The sequence below is a fragment of the Dipteris shenzhenensis genome, chromosome 8, assembly GCF_047967505.1.
Source record: "Dipteris shenzhenensis isolate YYH24624 ecotype China chromosome 8, Dip_SZ_1.0, whole genome shotgun sequence".
In the NCBI taxonomy this organism is placed as follows: domain Eukaryota; kingdom Viridiplantae; phylum Streptophyta; class Polypodiopsida; order Gleicheniales; family Dipteridaceae; genus Dipteris; species Dipteris shenzhenensis.
In genome coordinates, this window is record NC_141603.1 from 3,301,909 (window position 1) to 3,321,913 (window position 20,005).

The following is a 20,005-nucleotide window of genomic DNA, read 5'->3' on the forward strand; positions in this document are numbered from 1 at the left end:
AACAGGCCTCACATGGAGGCAGACAGTGGCGCAGGGTCACGCAGCAAAGAGGGGGATCAGAGGCTAGACTGGACCCTATATTTATAGGGCATCTGCCCTTGAAAGGTGGGCCAAGGGCCCTTGTAATGTGTGCCCCAAAAGGGCAGCCCACAGTCCCATAAATAGGGAGTTGTGGGTCGGTTTTGGTCGGCTAGGGGCAGGTGGTTGAACTGACCAGCAGTCGGCCCTTTCTAGGGCTGTTGGGTCGATTGGCTGGCCAGGCCCTTGAGGGCTATATAAGGGGGCCATTCAGGCCTCATTTCACATCACTTGCAGCAGCAGATCAGAGCAGAAAGGAGCAGCAGGTAGCCACCCTCTGGACCTACATTCAAGAAGATAGAGAGGTGCTAGCAGGGCTGCAGACTTAGCCAGGAGGCTGCCCACCTAGACTGGTTTCCAGACAGCATGGTGGAGAGAATCATTCTAGACAGAAAGTTTACTTACGCTCGAGGTGGAGCACGCGGACTCTAGTCTAGAGATAGCCAGCAGATAGGAGAAGGACCTTGTGGTAAGATCAGAGGACCACACCATTGGTGGGACTCTGGATCTATCTATTTTGTATTGTGTCCATATTTGTGGACGGAAATATATTATTTGGTGGTTTCTCTATCTAGTTTGGTTCATTGTCTATTGATGAGTCTGCACACCTATTGAATGCACATAAGTAAAGAAGTTTTTGATTCCACACCCACACCGCACATTGTATGAGCTCCTGGGCATTATTTCCACTGCGTGTACCCTCTATTTGGTATTTTCTAACAATATGTATGTATGTATGCATGCATGCATGCATACTTGTGTGTGTGTGTGTGTGTGTGTGTGTGTGTGTGTGTGTGTGTGTGTGTGTGTGTGTGTGTGTGTGTGTGTGTGCATACATGCATGTATATATATGTATGTGTCATGGGTTCTTTTTATAAAGGAAAAGGAATGTAAGACGCATAAGCAAGGCTTTAAATAGTATCCCTTGAATGTCTATTTGTATCAAGGTTTTCCTATAGTACACCTCCTTTGACTTGAACACACCTATTCACTCACATTGCTCCTAAGTCGTTGATCTACTGTCCAAGAAAACTTTGCAGGAATACTTATAAATGCATGCCAAGCTATTGTAAGTTACACATTCTACATGAAGAATTCATCATTGTGAAGAATCTTTCACTTTGTGAAGTGTGACCAACGTGATGACAAAGGAACATTAAGAAGTTTTCTCTTGAAAGTAAGAAATTTGGAAGTGAGTCTTTATACACACTATGGATGATGGATTGTTTCAAAAGCTTTAAGATCCACTAGTGATCCTTCTTTCCATATCAATTGATTTCCATTGCAAAAAAATAAGACTCCAAAAGGGACCCTTTAAGATCCACTAGCGCTCCTTCTTTCCATATCTAAAATGGTGCAACCTACTTTTACTTTTTGCAAAAGCAAAAAGTAGGCCTAGGTCGCACCTCTGTCACTAGAGCATATATGTACACATACACGTAACACAACATGTGTGTGTGTGTGTGTGTGTGTGTGTGTGTGTGTGTGTGTGTGTGTGTGTGTGTGTGTGTGTGTGTGTGTGTGTGTGTGTGTGTGTGTGTGTGTGTGTGTGTGTGAACACATGCAGATATATATCTACTTCTCTAAGGTGCGTGTATATTATGGATGAAATTTCAAACATGAAACAAGCCTCTAACCTTATATTTTTTCAGCCCCTCTAACCCCATTTTTTGCAGTGTACTTTTGGTAGGCCACAATCAAGTCTTGAATTCATGGAAATAGTATACACTAATTAAAAATTACACAAACTCCTTTAGACATCGGGTTCAATCCAAAAACAATAGATTTGGACTTGATAGTTTTGGTTTGTGTTTTTTTAAAGCGTAGTTCCCCTCTACCTGATCTCATGCACTTGGAGAAATTTTAGATTTAAAAAAGCCCAGGAATCAGGAAATTAATAACCGTGCACCCTAGGCTTACTTTTCCAAAAAGTGTGTTTAGGTTGCCATCGTTACAAATTTCCTAATTTCTGGGCTCTTTTTTATCTAGGTTTTTATGAGATGCACGACATCAAGTGGAGAAACACTCTGGTTTTCAAAAAACAAACAAACAAAGTTATCAAGACCAAAGTTAGGGTTTCTAGATTTGACTAAATATCCCAATGAATATGGTATATCTTCTACCAACTAAGGTAAGTGTATACTATGGGTGAAATTTTAGACAAAATAGAGGTGCCCATTCCTAAAATCCGGAGCTATGTGACCAGAATTCAAGGTTGTCTTGGAGAGACCACCGCATTGGTTCTTGGAGTTATAGGTCCGTTACCTACTTTTATGTATTACAGGAGGAGGTCTATGACAACCAGCGCACTGCCAAACAGAAGGAGATCTATGACAGCCACCACACTGGTTCTTGGAGTTATATTTTTGTGTACCAATGAAAATGTATTCCGTTGTGCAACCAAGCAAAATGCAATTGATGATATGGACCTTGAGGGGTCCCCTCTAGGGGCAAGGGCCATATCGACATGCCATTTCTGTCCAGTGGCGTGTCGATATGGCCCTTGCCCCTAGAGGGGACCCCTCAAGGGCCATATCATCAATTGCATTTTCTGAAAGTTTAATTGTATTTTTCTAGATGTATCTTCATGCAACCACAACGGTGGGTCATTGGAGTTATTTTAGTGCTATTTTGGTCATAAACCAAGGAAATTATAGCCCTTCTTTCTTGGTATTTTAGTCCTTATTGTAGTAAATATAAATGAGGGCAAAAGTATAATTTATCAAGTGAAAATTGAGTAAAAGAGATTACAATGTACATCTATGTCCAATAACCAGCAGCAAAAAACATGTACAACTAATCTTACAGCCCTTCCAAATGTCTTGCACACTTGCTAACCACCACTTGGGGCCTTTCTACAATCTCCATCACTTCATTGTACAGAGCAAGCATTTCAAACAGTTTGTTATAGACCACCTTAGACTAAATTTTACTCAAGCAAGTCCTCCCTACCACCCACTGGTTAGTCGCCAACTCCAAGAACTCACCACATTGGTAGCCACCCATCAGGAATTAAACTATAGACCCTAGCCAATATACTCCATTCATGTTGGTTCAAGGTGAACCAATCTACTTTTTTGGCATCCCATAAGTGCAACCAACATTGAATCCCTTTCCTATGCAGCCCCCTAGCCCAAGGCAAGTCAAGCAACACCAAAGACTGATTATCTGACTTCAGAGAAAGCCCCCACCAAATGTTCTCACCCAGATCCCCATCACCTTTGAGCCCACTACTCCCTTTCCAATTTTGAATCCCTTTCCTATGCAGACCCCTAGCCCAAGCCAAGTCAACCCCAACACTAGAGATTGATTATCTAACTTCAAAGTAAACCCCCACCAAATGTTCTCACCTTTGAGCCCATTGCTCTCTTTCCATGAGAAATGCCCACAATAACTCTATATAAAAATTAACAACTTATACCAAGCAAAAATTGAACAGAGGATCTTACATTTATAAAAACTCGGCAATTACTAAGAGCCTTAAAGGCCAAAATATTATAGCTAGCGGCCATAACCATTCAAATATAAAAGTTAACAACAGTGCATATTGAGAGCCTCAAATTGAACCAAAAGAGATTACATGAATGTTATAAAAACTCAGCAATTGCTGAGAGCCTTAGAGACCAAAACATTACATCCAGTGAGCCAAAAGATCATTGAGAGCCTTACAGGCCAAAAGATTACATCTAGCCATTGCTGAGAGCCTCCTACGAGCAAGAGGGAATTTGTACAACTCAGTTTTCCACCAGTCTAGCTTGTTGCATTAAAAATTTTTAGGGAGCCAAAGGAGGATACGATGGAAAGTCCGAAGACCATGCACATTGGAAGGACTCAGATTACAGCCCCTCCAATAGGTCGAGAGTACTCTGCTCTGAAAATACTGAGGCCTTCGTCGACATCTAGGGGAAACTCATACATCACAGCCATAAAGAGGCCCTCTATGAGCATGTCATCTAAGGTGGTGACATGCAGATGTGTGGGGAATCGATTGTGGGAACGAAGGGTCTCCACTATTGCTAGGATTTTTGCTTCTAGGTGAGTGCGACGCAATCACCTTATATGAGAAGATAGATAACATTGGGATCATAGAGCATCGAGGGGGGGTGGTAGTAGGCATGGTGAAGATGAGTGGGTGAGTAGCAGATGAGAAGGGGAGCAGATGAGTGACGAGAGTTTGAGGAGGGAGCATGGAGCAAAGTAGATAAGGAGCGAAAAAGAGCTTGAGGAAGGGTGTGGATCAAAGTAGCAGAGCATGTGGAGCAAAGTAGCAGAGCAGGGATGGATGAGAGCAATGTAGTAAAATGCCAAATGCCACGGATCTTATATATATTATCAAGTTTGAGCCACCGTGGTGGCTGGAGCCCCGGGTTCCATCCATATTAATTGCAGGCCACCGCGATGGAATCTTAGGCGCCACCCCAGACGGACTGTTAAACATGAAGCAGACGTCATGTGATGGGTGAGCAAGCCACTCTGGTGGCTGGTAATTAACTCTCAGCTTGATGGAATCTTAGCCATGATAGACGTGGCTGATGAGAGCCACCATATCGGGCAATAATTTCCACAAAGGTAAATCATGAAGCTCTTATCACTTATTACCATGCACTCTAGTTCTCTACTTAGCATGCAATCCCGGTGACTGGTAATTTTTTATTACACTCGTAGTGATCATGCATGCTTAAGCTTGGTGGTGGGTGAGCGATGGAGGTTGGTAATTTTAACTGCCAGCTCAGTGGAATTGTAGCCACGACAATAGACGTGGCTGTAATCACTCATTGCCATGCACTCTAGTACTCTATTGAGCATCTGAGCATGGTGACTGGTAATTTTTATTGCACTCGTAGTGATCATGCATGCTTAAGTCCAGTGGTGGGGGCGCGATGGCTGGTAATTTTAACTGCCAACCCGGTGGAATCGTAGCCACGATAGACTTGGCTAATGACAGCCACCACCACTAGGCAGTAATTCCTACAAACGTAAATCATGAACCCTAATCACCTCTAATCCCTCATTACCATGCACTCTAATACTCTCCTGAGCATGCAAGCCCGGTGACTGGGAATTTACTGTACTCATAGTAATCATACATGCAAGCTTGGTGGTGGTAACTGGAAGCTGAGTAATTGTGAGCCACTGCGGTGGCTAGTAATTAATTGCCAAACCGATGGGTCTTAGTCGCCACCACAGACGTGGCTAGAGATCTTAGATGCCACCACCTCTAATCACTCATTACCATGCATGTCAGTACTGCCGCCTTGAATTAATCTCGAGCCAACCATCGCGGTGGCTCTCACCTTGACAGTGTAGTCGGGCTACAAACCGCTATTCCATTCCCTTAACCGTTTTGTCTTCAATCCCTCTCGACCTTTTCGTTCTCCCTTGCAATTAAACTGTAAACTCAAGCCTCCACTATTCCACTTCCTTCACTGTTTCATCTTCTATCCCTCTTGACCATTTCTTTCTCCCTTGCAATCGGACTACAAACTCAACACTATTCCATTTCCTTCACTGTTTCACCTTCTATCCCTCTCGACCATTTCTATCTCCCTTGCACTCTTCTTGCAACTTCTATTCCCTCTCGTAATGGACCTTGCACAGTCCGGGAGCTCCTCACACAATCTTTCCTCCCCCTCTGCAGCACAATGCAAGAGACCCTCCTCCCTGATCTTGAAATCGTGACATATGAGAGCTCCTCTCTCGCTTTTCAAAAGCCCAATTTGGATGCTCTCCAAAACTTCACCAGGTTGGTATAGCAGGTGAACATGAAGGAGGGGCAACTAGTTTGTCAAGGTCAGAAGATTACGATCAATGAAAGCATGATTGAAAATGCTCTAGGAATTTCTGGAGGTAGTTTGCAACAAGCACACTCTTTCGAGAAGCAGTGGAAGAGACAGGATATTCTAGATGTATACCCCAGTGCTCATATTAGTAAAGATGGTGGAGTCAAGATTTTGAGCTTGCCAACAAACCTCCAAGACGTGCTAAAGAAGACCATTTACTTCTTTCCTGATACGAGAGAAACCTACAAGTTCTAGAAGGTTCACAGTAGTAGAGCAACTGAAAGGACGTGATGTATCTTTCTTAAGGGCGATCTCCAAGAGCGTGTTAACCAACATAAAGAATTACGTGGATGGCAAATCCCAATTGTCATCTTAGTCCGCAGGAGTTGCAATGCACCTGATGGCATCTACCCTCAAAGGGATTTTTTAGCAATACGATAAGCAGATGTCTCAGAGGGTGACTTTTCTACAAGAGAAAGCCATTGATGCAGCAAAGGCAATGCAACTTGAGAAAAGTCTCAGGGAAGGTGCAAAAGCCAAGGTAGAGGAGGCACAAGCAAGGGCCTTGCAAGCACAAGAGCGAGCTGAGGCCGCTACAAAAATGGTCGACATGGAAAGGCATAGAAGAGAAGAAGCTGAGAAGCGCATGAAGGAGCTCCGAGATAGGCTCGAAGAAGTGAGAAATAATGGGGACATGGTAGACAAGGAGCTTGAAAAGATGCGAAAGGATCTTGAAGATCAAAGAGCCGAAAAGGAGGGTCTTTACAAATGGCTCTACAACATGCAGAATGCATTGAAAATTGAAAAAGACCAAATGATGGAGGAGCTAAAAAGGGAGAATGCAGTAATCAGAAAGGTGATGCAGGAACTGCCCAAAACAAATTCTATGCTTTCACACAACTTGAAAGCTATTGCAAGCTATGCTTCTATACTTATAGTACCCTCCATAAAATTTCCTTGAAAACAAAAAAAAATCCTTAAAATACAACATAGATTACATTTAAAAACCAAAAGCATTACTAAAGTATTGAATTTTTAAAAAAAACATAATATATGAATGAAACATACCAGATTCTTGAAGCAAGAATTTGAAAGCAATAAAGTGATCCATTAACTTTTTCTTCTAATTGGACTCCATTGTGTTGCAAGCTGAACTACATGGAGGACAGAGAAAGAAGCTTCCTACTCAAAAGAAAGAGATTCAAAAATAGGGTTCAAGCAACAAAGATGTGAAATGGTGCTTAGAAATGAGGGGGAAAGAAGAGAAAAACATGAGAATGAGAGGACTGTGGTACCTAGTTGAATGGAAGCATCTGGTTTCAAGTCAAAAGGTGCAAGTTTGGTTGAGAAACTTCGTTTTTCAATTTGGTTACAATTCAAAAACATGATCTAAGTATAATAAATCCAAAATCTTCCAAAAAGAATGCTACTCAAAGTCTACAATGCACCACTAGGATTGTAGCAAGCATTGAATCCCTCTCTCATGTATTGACAGATTTGGACACTCATTCATAGAAACCTTTTCATGCATGTGGGACAGTCCATTTTGAACAATGACAATGTGTTGGATCTAGACAGAAAATCCTAACTCAACTTCGTTACCCTTCACACATTATTGAAATTTCTTTGGTACTAAAGGCCACTTCATCCACAAAATGGTATAGGTGAAAAACAAGAGTTCTTTCAAATTCTCATGTCAAGACCCTATCAAGACATAGCTCAATCTCAATAGAGCTAAAGGCTCATCAAGAGCCAATGAAGGCTCATTCAAGTACACAAAATGGGAATCTTATAGTTCTCTGTTGTAAAGTACGGTGTGTGCATTTGATTTCACCTTGTACGATGGTTGGTTCTTTGAGGGGGGCAAAGAGCCTATATTGTATTATGTATCAAAAGTTGAAATCAAACATGTATACAAAAATATTTATTACATTTTTGCAAATATATTTTTTAAAAACATGTTTACAAATGTCACATTTGCCTCACTAATTTGTAGTTATGAAAATAAATTAATACAAATAAAAATAAGCTTAAATACAAATCTACAAACGTGAAATTAGAAAATGATTTAACTAATTCAAAGGATTGACTAAAAAACCTTTTCATTATCAAAAGTAATATAGAATGTTACAACTGCCAAATTAATCTAAAATATTACAACCACCAAATGGTGAATCAATGTGGCAAATCCCTTAAGTTTGGAAGTTACATGTCTTTGCTCATAATGGTAACCCTTTTAACCTGGACTGCACAAAAGTTGTCCTCAAGAAGGGATGAGCCATTTCACATGCCTCTTACCAGGTAAAAAGAGCAAGGGATTGAATTCGAATGCCATTATTATTTAAATTCCTCCATTAGTTGCTCCATAAATGGAGTGTACAGAGCCCTTGCAATTGAAGTTTGCATGCTCTTCTAATACTTCCTAATCTCATATAGTACTTTGATTCCTATCCTCTTGCAGCATCTCCTTCCAAGATTTCCACAACCACCACCACCCTCTCCACCACCTCCACCTCTACCAGGTATTTTGTATCCACACCTTGACACCATTTGTTTTTCACCCCTTTTTGGTAGGGATTTTTCCTCGATTGAAGATCTCCTTACTTGTGGAAACTCTTGTGCATTGTCACCCAATGGCAACAGTTTTGGCTAGATTTGTTGTCTTGCAGCTTAAACTGCAAGAATCTTAAGTCATCCTTGTTCCTCTTGCTCTCCTCTTGGTTTTTCCTCCATGCCTTCAAATTGGATGGTTATCCCTCCAAATGTGGTTTTTTTGTAAGGGTTCTCATGCCTTTGATAGTATTTTTTCATCCGATAGTTGCTCCTTGTCTTTAGTAGAAGCCTCCATGTCCGACTTAATGTCTTGATCTCTCAAGGAATTTGTATAAGTGTGACTATCTTCATTTTTGTCTTCAAAAGTGTGCATATTCTATGCTTCCAAACATCTTGAAATCTATTGCAAACAATCTTTTGTAGAAAACTACAAATAGTAAGAGTATTATGTGTTTGAAATTAGTTCCAAAGTGACTATGCTTCTATACTTATAGTAACATCCATAAAATTTCCTTGAAATAAAAAAATCCAAAAAATACAACATGAATTACATTTAAAAACCAAAAACTTATTTTAAAGTATCAAATTTTAGAAAATTAATAATATATGAATGAAACATACTAGATTCTTGAAGCAAGACTCTTTGAAAGCACTAAAGTGATCCATTAACTTTTTCTTCTAAGTGGACTCCATTGTGTTGCATGCTACACTACATGGAGGATAGAAAAAGAAGCTTCTAGCTCAAAAGAAACTTAGAGATTAAAAATTAGGGTTCAAGCAAGAAAGATATGTGAACTGGTGCTTAGAAATGAGAGGGAAGGAAGAGAAAAATGTGAGAACGAGAGGAGTGTGTTACTTGATGATAATATGACTCCATATGAAGCTTACTATGGTAAGAAACCCACAATCTCTCATTTGCAAATTTTTGGTTCTAATGCAGTTGTTCATGTGCATAAGGATGAGCGAATGAAGCTTGATTCCCATAGTAGAAGATGTATCTTTATGGGATACAGTGAAGAATACAAGGCTAATCACGTTTACGACCCGGTGAAGAAGAATATCCTCATTAGCAAGGACATGATCTTCAAAGAGTCAGAGCCCCAGACTGAAGTAGAGGTTCAGAAACTTTTGACATTACCACCACCCAGGGTCACCATCCTTGGTGGAGAAGATTGAAGAACCCAAGGAGGAGGAGCAAGATGTCCTAGTATCGGCTCTAAAGGCATCTCTAGCATAGGCATCTCCATCAGAGAAGGAGCTACCTTAGTAGTGGTATTTGAAGACTTTAGTAGACTCATGGGTCACTAACATTCTCAAGAGAAGCTCCAGAGCACGACGGTCTCAATGCAACATGAAGCTCCCTCCATGAACTATGCTATGGTGGCTCAGATTGAGGAGCCTAGATCCTTCAAGGAAGCAAGGGATATCCCAGAATGGCAGGATGCTATGCAAGTAGAAATGGACACCATTCTGAAGAACAACACTGGGATTCGGTGGACAAGCCACCCAAGCAGAAGGTAATTGGTACCAAATGGGTATATAAGCTGAAGTTCACTCAAGTCATATGGAAGCATGGACAAATACGAATCATGATTTGTGGTGAAAGGTTACACACAATTAGAGGGACTTGATTCTAATGAGACCTTCACCCCCATAGCCAGGATGGTGACAATACACACTGTTATTGCCTTGTCTGCTCATCATGGTTGGCCTATCTTTTAGATGGACATGAAGTCCACATTCTTGAATGGAACCCTGGAGGAGGTATATGTGGATTAGCCACTAGGATTTCACGTTCTAGGGTCCATATCCAAGGCATGCAAGCTAAAGAATGCATTGTATAGGCTAAAGCAGGCCCCGAGTGCATGGTACTAATAGATAGATCAGTTCTTCTTGAAGATTGGGCTACAACGGAGCCCATCTGAGGCAAACCTCTATCTCTTCACTGAGACCTTCACTGAGACGCGTTGCTGGTTGCTACTTATCTTGCAAATGGATGATCTTATCCTTTCATGAGACCACTCAAATAAAGCTACTTAGGTCAAGAAACTTCTCATGGAGGAATTTGAGATGACAAACTTGGGAATTCTTCATAATTTTCTTAGGATTGAAGTCAAGTAGGAGAAGACCCGCATATTCATCTCTCAAGAGAAATACCGTAGGGAATTACTGAAGCAATTTTAGATGGAAGACTGCAAAGTAGCAATTAATCCCATGGAGGTTGATTTGAAGTTGAGCATCCAAGATACATCTCAACCAATTGATGCATCTCAGTATCAACGAATGGTGGGTAGTCTACTTTATCTCACCAACACTAGGCCATATATTTCCTTTGTAGTAGGACTACTCTATCAATTCTCTGCCAAACCCAAGAATGCTCATTGGGATGCAGGAATGAGGGTGCTAAGGTACTTCAAGGGTACATGCACCTATGGCATTACATGCAGTAAAGGCATCAAGTTAGGTGGATTCTGTGATGGTGACTGGGCAGGTGATGGTGACACCAGAAGATTTATTATAGAGTATTGTTTCATATTTGCATTAGGGGCCTTTCATTGACAAAGGCAGAGTACAGGGTTGCATACACAACAACATTCAAGACGTTGTGGCTCAGGTGGATCCTGGAGGACATGCATGTGACTCAAGAGGATGTGGTGGTGCTCATGTGTGACAACCAGAGTTGCCTTGCCATCACCAAGCACCCCGTGTTCCATGCACGGATGAAGCATATCAAAGTCCACTACCACTTCGTATGATAGCTCATCACACTGATGATATCATGGAGTTGATGTATTGTCCAACCGCTGACAACATCTCAAACGTCTCATGAGGGCTCTCCCCATGGAGAAATTGGAGCACCTCATTTGACGCATGGGGATCAGCCCCATGGTTGTGTCATAGAGAGGGGGTGTTAGAAATCACTGACCCCACTTATGAGCCCCTCATTTGAGGGGACAAGGGGGCAGTAGATTCTGAAGGGGTAGGGTAGGCACCACTATAGCAAACAGGGGTTGGAACAAGGTTGGTTGTAGGGCAACAAAGGCCCTACAACAGGGCCTTATATAGGCCTAGAGAAGGGCTTGGTTGGTTGAACAAATACCTGACTACAAGGGTACCTCATTGGGAGGCTAGCCAGGTCGGTGGAAGGGGCTGAGTCAACCCCTTCTCATCGGTTGGTTTGCCCCAGCCCCAGGGCTATAAAAGGGGGTCCTATCCCTCCTCATTCCTCACTCACTCCATCCCACTGAGTCTAAAAGGACAACGCATCCTAGGACAAAAGTGAGGAGAGTTTTGCAGCACAGTCTTGCCTAAGTTTGTGAGGTGTTTTGAGATCACCTTGAGATCAGTTTTCCCACACTTGGTGGATGAATATGCTCTCAATTTCTCTCTCTTGTAGTCTACATAGATCTCTATATGTGAGTGTTTTTTAGTGTACTTTGAGCTAAAGGTTACTAAAGGTCAATGAGAGTTGTGAGAGATTCTATCCTCCAAATTCTAACACGTTACCCATTAGCCCCTTGTTGTTTGCTAAAGTAGATGACTCCTAGGCTAGCTCATCCATTAGCAAGTTGAGGAAGGACAAATTATGGCATCAACCTTCCTTCTAGTAAGCATCTAGTCAACCAATAGCTTGGTAACGGCACAAATTTGACCCCAATAACACCCCTCAAGATGTAGCTGGGACCTTGGAATTCTTAAACACCTTTGAGGGTCAATAATTAGTCATGCCAAAATAGATTATTGTACCCTCATTTCATTAGGTTGTTAGAAATCCCAAATAGGACTATTTTGCAGATTGCTTGGGATTCCAATGGATTTTATGTTTTAATGAAAGATAGGTTGGAAAGTTTTCTTGAGAGGTTAAAAGAATAGCTACAAGAATGGAGAGGTTTCCAAGCAAATTAAGCTGGGAGGACGTTAGTCTCAAATCATTACATCATCTTATAGCCATCTTCTATTTATCATGTTGGTACCCTCCCTTTAAGGGTTGAAGAAAATTATTAGACAATTAGGGTCCTTATGGGGTGTGAGAACTAACATAAAATATATATCTTCTTTTTAAAATAAAAAAAATGGTCCTGTTTAAATGGTCCTTCTATACTAACATAAAAATATGTATCCTTTTTTAAGTGGTCTTTTCTTCTACATTGCCTTTTAATAGATGATTCGTCTCTCTCATTTTTATTTTTTGTATTATTTATTGTTTGAACCGTGCTTTGAAATATTCCATTATTGAAATGGCTTTGAATTCTAAGAATGAGAATGTAGGAATTATTGTATCTAGTAGTGATACTGCCATTAAAGAAGGAGATATGTTCAAGCATAGAATTTCGTAAGGAGTGACATCATTGACAAGTGGCAGAAGCAATATGACGACAAGCCAAAATCTGTCCAAATGGAAGAACCCCAAGAAAAACTTGCCATAAGAAAAAGATTCACCTAAGACGGCGGAGCTTAGAAGCCCAAATATGCTACGATCTTTTTTGCCACCACCAAGAAGAACATGTCATAGATCTGATGTGATTGGCATGAAGAGAAACCCAAGGAGTAGACAACAAAGCCTAATACAATGATGTAACCACCGTGATATCAGCTAAACAATAGGGCACCACTAACATGATCATGTGATTGTAGAACCCAATCTTTGAGGCAGTCAAGAGTCTCAAGACGAGGTAATGAATCCATAATGTCTCTACTATAATTTCCTTGAGATCATCTCTTTTCTAGGGCTAGCCCCTTTTTTGAATAATAATTGGCCATTAGAAAGTCATTATATTAGTGAGGGTATTGATCTTGAAGAATCATCTATTAAAATGCAATGTAGAAGAAAAGACCTCTCACCCAAGGACTTGGCCTCGTATCCATTGGAAAGCACCTCACACTCATACTCTAGAAACTTCTCAAGTTTGTACAGGTACACACTCCCCTGAATCAGATTTCCTAACTCACGTTTAGGCTGAATCTTGTCCATAGGTATCCACATCATAAATTTATTTTTGGGCAAACTCTTGCTACCCATTACGCTCTAATTCTTGGTCACTTTGTGTAGTATCGACATGTAGAAGATGATTCACTTCCTTGTCAAACATGGAAAGCGTGCACTTCTTCCAATGCTCAAAGCTAAGAGGTTTTTTTCTTTCTTCCTCTATGAAAATTGCATAGCATCCTTGGGCATTTCCCCCCAAAAATCACCATCAATTAATCCCATCTGGTGCACACTAGAGAGAGTGGTTGGGAAAGGCTGGGAAGTGACTCGGGTAGTGGAATTAGATTGTAAACAAGGGAAAGGAAGAATAGAGAATTGATTTACACTACATATTTCATAACTAATAAAGTAATAATCCTACTCAAGAATCCTATTAAAGCATAACCCCACTAAGGTCTCTCCACCATAATTTCTTGCATGTGTGATAATTTTTATATTTCATGTATCATCTAAAACTATACCAATTATACATCAAGTTTCTATGCACATATGATCATCATATTGAGATTCTCATTTGAACACCCTCCCTTAATATTAGCATGTGCATGTGTGTTTGCATGTGCATACATGTATGCACGTGTGTGTGTATGTGTGCATGCGTGCGTGTGTGTGTGTATGCATGTGTGTGTGTGTGTGTGTGTGTGTGTGTGTGTGTGTGTGTGTGTGTACATGCACATGTGTGTGCACGATCACACACCCACACAAGGACGTGCATGATTAATATGGTATGCTACTAGGCATCCTCACATTTGATCGAATAGACTAAACCTAGTAAGTTTTTCTCATACTCCACCTATAAAAGGTAACCCTAGTATGTTCTTCTCATCAAACCTATTAGGTCAAGAGTTTTTTCTTTCTTTCCTAATAAAATACTCTCCTCGAACATTCTTTTTAACTCTCTTTGAAAATATTTCCCTAGCCTAGTGTTCTCTCCCTAAGCTGATATAGTATAAGTAAAATCAATGATAGCTGGTCAAAGCTTTGCCATATAAAAATTTGAACTTAACACAAAAATTGCCTTTAAATCACATTCCCCTACACTAGTAAGACATTACATCAAGAGTAGGGTATAAGGACCATCTTCTAGTGACCTTGGTCTTGATCTGACAATAGACCCTAGATTATAAGGCACTTCTAGACAAAGGGTGTCTACTTCTAACATTATCTACAATTGGTTAGGACAAACTTCCCTCAAAGGTAACTCCCTACTCACAATTGCATAACAAGAACTAACTTGAGTACATCATGGAATGATATGGGATGAACATGCGTAGTAGAACAAACTCTTTAAGACATTGGCATTTGACATGGTGGAGGAGCCGTTTCTAGTGGGACAAGTAACTTGAGTGCATCATGCAATGGTATGGATGGACGTGGTAGTATGTAAGACATTGAATATCAGAATGGGGGAGTAGCTGTTTCTAGTAGTGCCTATCAGGACTCAGAACCCACATTTCTTCTTTTTTTAAGGTTCACAAACTATAGGTATGGGATAGGATACTTAAATCCCCTATCCCCCCACTCTATGAGTGCTAGCATCTTCCCTTCTCTCCTTTGCTTTCCATGATATGACAACCTTAGTTCACCTTAGACTGGTAAATAAGATCATTATGCTTCATCCCCTCTAGTTGCAAATCTATATCAGAAGCTCAACTAAGTCAAATGAAGGTCCAGAGGTTTTATACCATTGGATCTTTGAAGTAGATCAGCACTTGATTTGATTTTTTTCTTGCTCTTCGTATCAGTCTTGATAAAATTGAAAATTCCCTTTTTTTCCTTTTCTCAACTAAAGCAATTATTTTTCCTGACCAGGCTAGACACTCTTCTCTCTCACCACCCATGCCTTGTCCAGACCATTGTGATAAGTTTTTTTTTATCTCACATATCTTACAACTCCTAGACAATGGTGGCAATAAGATTAGTTAGATAGCCTACACAAATAAATTATACATGGAACTGATGAATTACAACTTGACATATTTCCTCACCCCTTTTGCATTTGTATTCTTGTCATAGCCACATGTAATGGCTTTTAAGACTTGTTGTCACTTGAATAGCACTTCAACTCGAGGAACTTTTGATAAAGCTATTCTTATTCCATCACCTTGCTATGTAGAATCATGTATACATATAGGTAAGGCAAGGCTTCTGCTATATCTAAATTGTTTACTTAAGTATGGAACCAATGGAATTGTTTTTCCCACTCATTGACTTTACTTTCATAAACATTGATATAGTATTAAATCTTTGTGTAATGGTGTGTCTTTCATAAACGCTAATATATTATTAGATACTAGTAGACACTAGTGCATAGAGACTATTGCACTAATGCAACTTGTTTCTTATTATACTACTTTCTTGGGTTTTGATGGGATGTCATTTATGTCATTCCTTTGTATAAATAGTTTAATCACGGAAAGTGATCACTTCTAGATAAGATATTATTACACCCCTAGCTAGCCTTATTAGCTAGCGACTCGTGTATGGGTCAAGGGAAACCTTAGAGGATGGATTTAGGAGGTTACAACGATGAGTAATACTAACTAGAGTGTTATATCTAGATGAGGGAATGGGGCTTATCTGCTAATTATAGCCGTGGATTGTGGCTATATATCACATTGATCATACTTGGATAGTGGGTGCTACTAGAGGCATGGATGTACCTGACAAGCTAGGTCAATGCATCGCAGGCTTCCATGGTATGAGACGCGGAGGGCTACTGATCTAGAGCCGGGCTATGTGTCTTCTCTATGACCTCTAATTCTTGGGGGTGAGCTAAGGGATTTATACTTGGTGGCGAGTTTCTAATGAAGTGCTAAGTGGTTCTTTGCCTAGCTCGTCATTTGGTGAAGATGATCTTTGTAGCAGGCTCATGGAAGGAGGCATCTATATAGATCTGCATCTAGTGTTTTTCGTCTTCAATAGCTTAAAAAAAGCGTCACATGCAGGATTTTTGTCTTGCAACAATGGCAATGGCAATGGCAATTCTATTTCATGTATAACTAATAGCTAGAGTATATCAATACTAAATCCACTAGAGTATCATGATTACTTATGCGCTTATACTAATGGAAACCTTAATAAACCATGTACGAAAGGAAAAAAAACATGACACTTATCTAATGTATGAAAGAAATGCTTGGTGTATGGATCTTTCTCCCTTTGGCGCGTATGCATTTCTTATTTGTTTTTTTATGAAACCTGAGTTTTTGTAGTCCAAATCTAACAACATTGGATTTTTGTCACATGTATCCAATGGATATTCATGTTTTAATGCAAACCCCATGCGAACTTGCTCCTTCAGTCTTTTTGTATGTGAGCATATGTTATTGAGCATACATGTCTCTCCATTAATTTGACTCTCATTTACACTTCCTCTCATAATTCCCACTGGTTTGATTTCCATTTATGCTTCCTCTCATTTCATACCTTTTCGAGCATGGGTTGATGAGAGGTTAAGCTAATGTTTATAGCTTCTGCTTGCTAGAAAGAATTTGCCAAACCATTGTCTACAACATACATCAATCAATTTCACAGATTACCTGATTCTTTCTTTTTGTAAAACCATTCTATTTTATAGTATTTGCTATAGTAGTCTCCCTCACCATGCTATTGCTCTTAAAACACTCAACAAGTCCTTGTGACAAGGACTCCCTACCATTGTCACTTTCACATGTCACATTTCTTCCTAATTAAGCTTTAATGATTTCTTGAAGGCCTTGAACATTTTGAAAGACTCATATCTCTTTTGCATATTAGATGAAGACTTTTCTAGTATAGTCATCAATGAAAATAACAAAACATTTGCTTCCTTCCAATGATAGTGTGTCTAGCATGTATCCTACAATATTTGTGTGAACCTCATCTAGTGGAGCACATGTCCTAGTTCCTCCTTTGGTAGGAGATGGTTCGTTGTGCTACATGTCATCTTTGGTACCCATTCCCTTCTAAAACTTTGCAAAAAAACAAATATGAAACCTAATGTACATGGCTAAGGTGCTAGGGTAGGGTGATAGGCTTCTTAGCCATGTGGCAAGAAAAGCTTTCTAAAGTGGCATGTGACAAAACATCTTATGTGCCCAAGGGTGCGAAATACCTTACCCACATAGGCTATTAGTTGACACGCTTGTATGGAACATCTATAACGAAACATTTAACTTCTACAAAAGTATAATGTGAGAATCAAAAGGTCAAGCCTGTTCTTGTAAGGGAAGACTCACACCCTCAACAAGTTCAATCTTGTAATATTAAAAACTGCAAGCGATCATATAGGGGATTGTTTAAACTATACGAGCCCCATCCACTTAAAATTTTGACATACTCAAATCCACGCATGAGTGAGTAGTGGCACTATTCGATCAAGTCCATAGTACATACAAATGGGGAGAACATTCCGCATGCAGAGCCTTCAAAGGGACTACACCTGGGGGATGGTGGCGTGGTTGACTAAGGGAGGTAATGCATTCCAGATATAGGCTATTAGTTGACGCGCTTGTATGGAACATCTATAACAAAACATTTAACTTCTACGAAAGTATAATGTGAGAATCAAAAGGTCAAGCATGTTCTTGTAAGGGAAGACTTATACCCTCAACAAGCTCAATCTTGTAAGATTAAAAACCACAAGCAAACCTAAGCATCATATAGGGAATTGTTTAAACTATGCGAGCCCCATCCACTTAAATTTTTGGCATACCCATATCCACACACGAGTGAGTGGTGGCACTACTCGATCAAGTCCATAGTACATTTAAATGGGGAGAACATTTCCTCATCATTCAATGAGATTACAAGCATCAAACTCAAAGCAGTGACAATCCATCTCATAAGAACATAACATCAAGACTTTCCTATTTACAAACAAAAAATATCACATTAAAATTTTATTAGTTGTAGAAAAAGTGACTTTACAAGAGGTGTAGCCATGATGGAGAGTGAGTTGCACTTGTTAAAGATGGATGATAATAACATATAGAGGTACCCACTTTTTATTATGGAGAGGCATCATAAATGAAGCCCATAAAGGGCAATCATGATTCTACAAATATCTGCATGCCTCAAGTTGATCAATTCTACAAATATCTACATACTACTGAATGGCCTCACGAACAAGCAAATGTCTCCAATCTATTATCTTGATGATACCTTTTCAACACAAGTACTAGAGGTACCGTATAAATTTTCAAAAAATCCCAATGTTTTCCATATTTTCATTACCAATAACTATAAAATACAAAAAAATCTTACAACATCTTCACAAAATATGGTTCCATTACTTGGCAGTGATTGCATAATCATGAGAAATTATAGATATAAAGGCACGTAAGTTGGATGAAATGAAGTTAGGAACATTGAAGGTGAACGTTGGCTATTAATAGGAAGGACACCCCATTGCCTTGTGCTATGTGCATAAAAAGGCAAAGGCAAGTAGTGTGATCAAGACATCAAGACATAAGGGTTGCCTTTTTCACGTTTTGTCCAAGTGCACTATGTATGGTTAAGCAATACAATGCATCAAGGTTGCCCGCATGCACACAAGGTTGCATACAATTGGCTTTCTATGAGTGCCCTAAGGAGCACGAGGATTGTTGAGGAACAAGAAGGGTCAACACCTAGATTGGGCTTGGCTTGTTCCCCCAATGCAGAGAATGCTTTGGGAATTGTAGGCTGGATTTTTTTTTTTTTAATTACTCATCGGTGAGTAATGTTTTGATGCAACGCTCCATACAATACCTTCCCCGGAACAAATTTGAATTGTGTGAAAGCAATTCATGTAACCCTCGTCCACCATTGATGATCTCATGCCCCAGTCGATATTAGCTAGCCGCTATAACTAGCTAACCGATATTGCAAGTAACAAAACAAAACATATTAACTTCTAAATGACAAAGAAAGCAACAAGCCATACTGCCCTTTTTTCCAAGTTCACGGGAGTCTCGAAGTATGCAAATAAGTCATGTGCTCAAGAGGAATGACAACATTTTTCTAGTATTGGCATACCAACATTCCTAGGCATACGTACTAACAATAACGACCATTCAGCATCCTCACCAAAGGATGGGAGACACCAAACAGTTGAAAGCAATTCCAGGAAGGTAATAACTCTAACACCCAAAGTGTAAATATCACAACTATCTTCTCACAAAAAAAGTAAATATCACAACTATCACTTCTTTCTTAATATGGACACCACTATTCTGCACTTGAAAATGCATATTAACACTCATTAGAATTTTACTGATAGATCTAGCATTTGAGACATCATTCTAGACTTGTAGAGCATATTGGTCAATATTATGCTACTTTGACAAAGCAGAGAACGTACTTTGAGAAAAACATTAATAGAATGTACTGGTCAACATTATGCCAATTTGACAAGCTCCTCTCTTGTATGTTATTGAGCATAACTTTGCATGATTCAGAAGTACTGAAGATGTTCCAAAGAGAGTTGAAGATGCTTCTACAGAATTATTGAATTCCTTATGCAGACTTACAACAAGTAAAATATGCCAAATGTTTATTGCCTTCTTAAGTGTTAAGAATTGATAGTGTACAATCCCAAAAAACGTGTAGCTAACTCCTCCAAAGCCCATCAGGGTGGCCAAGC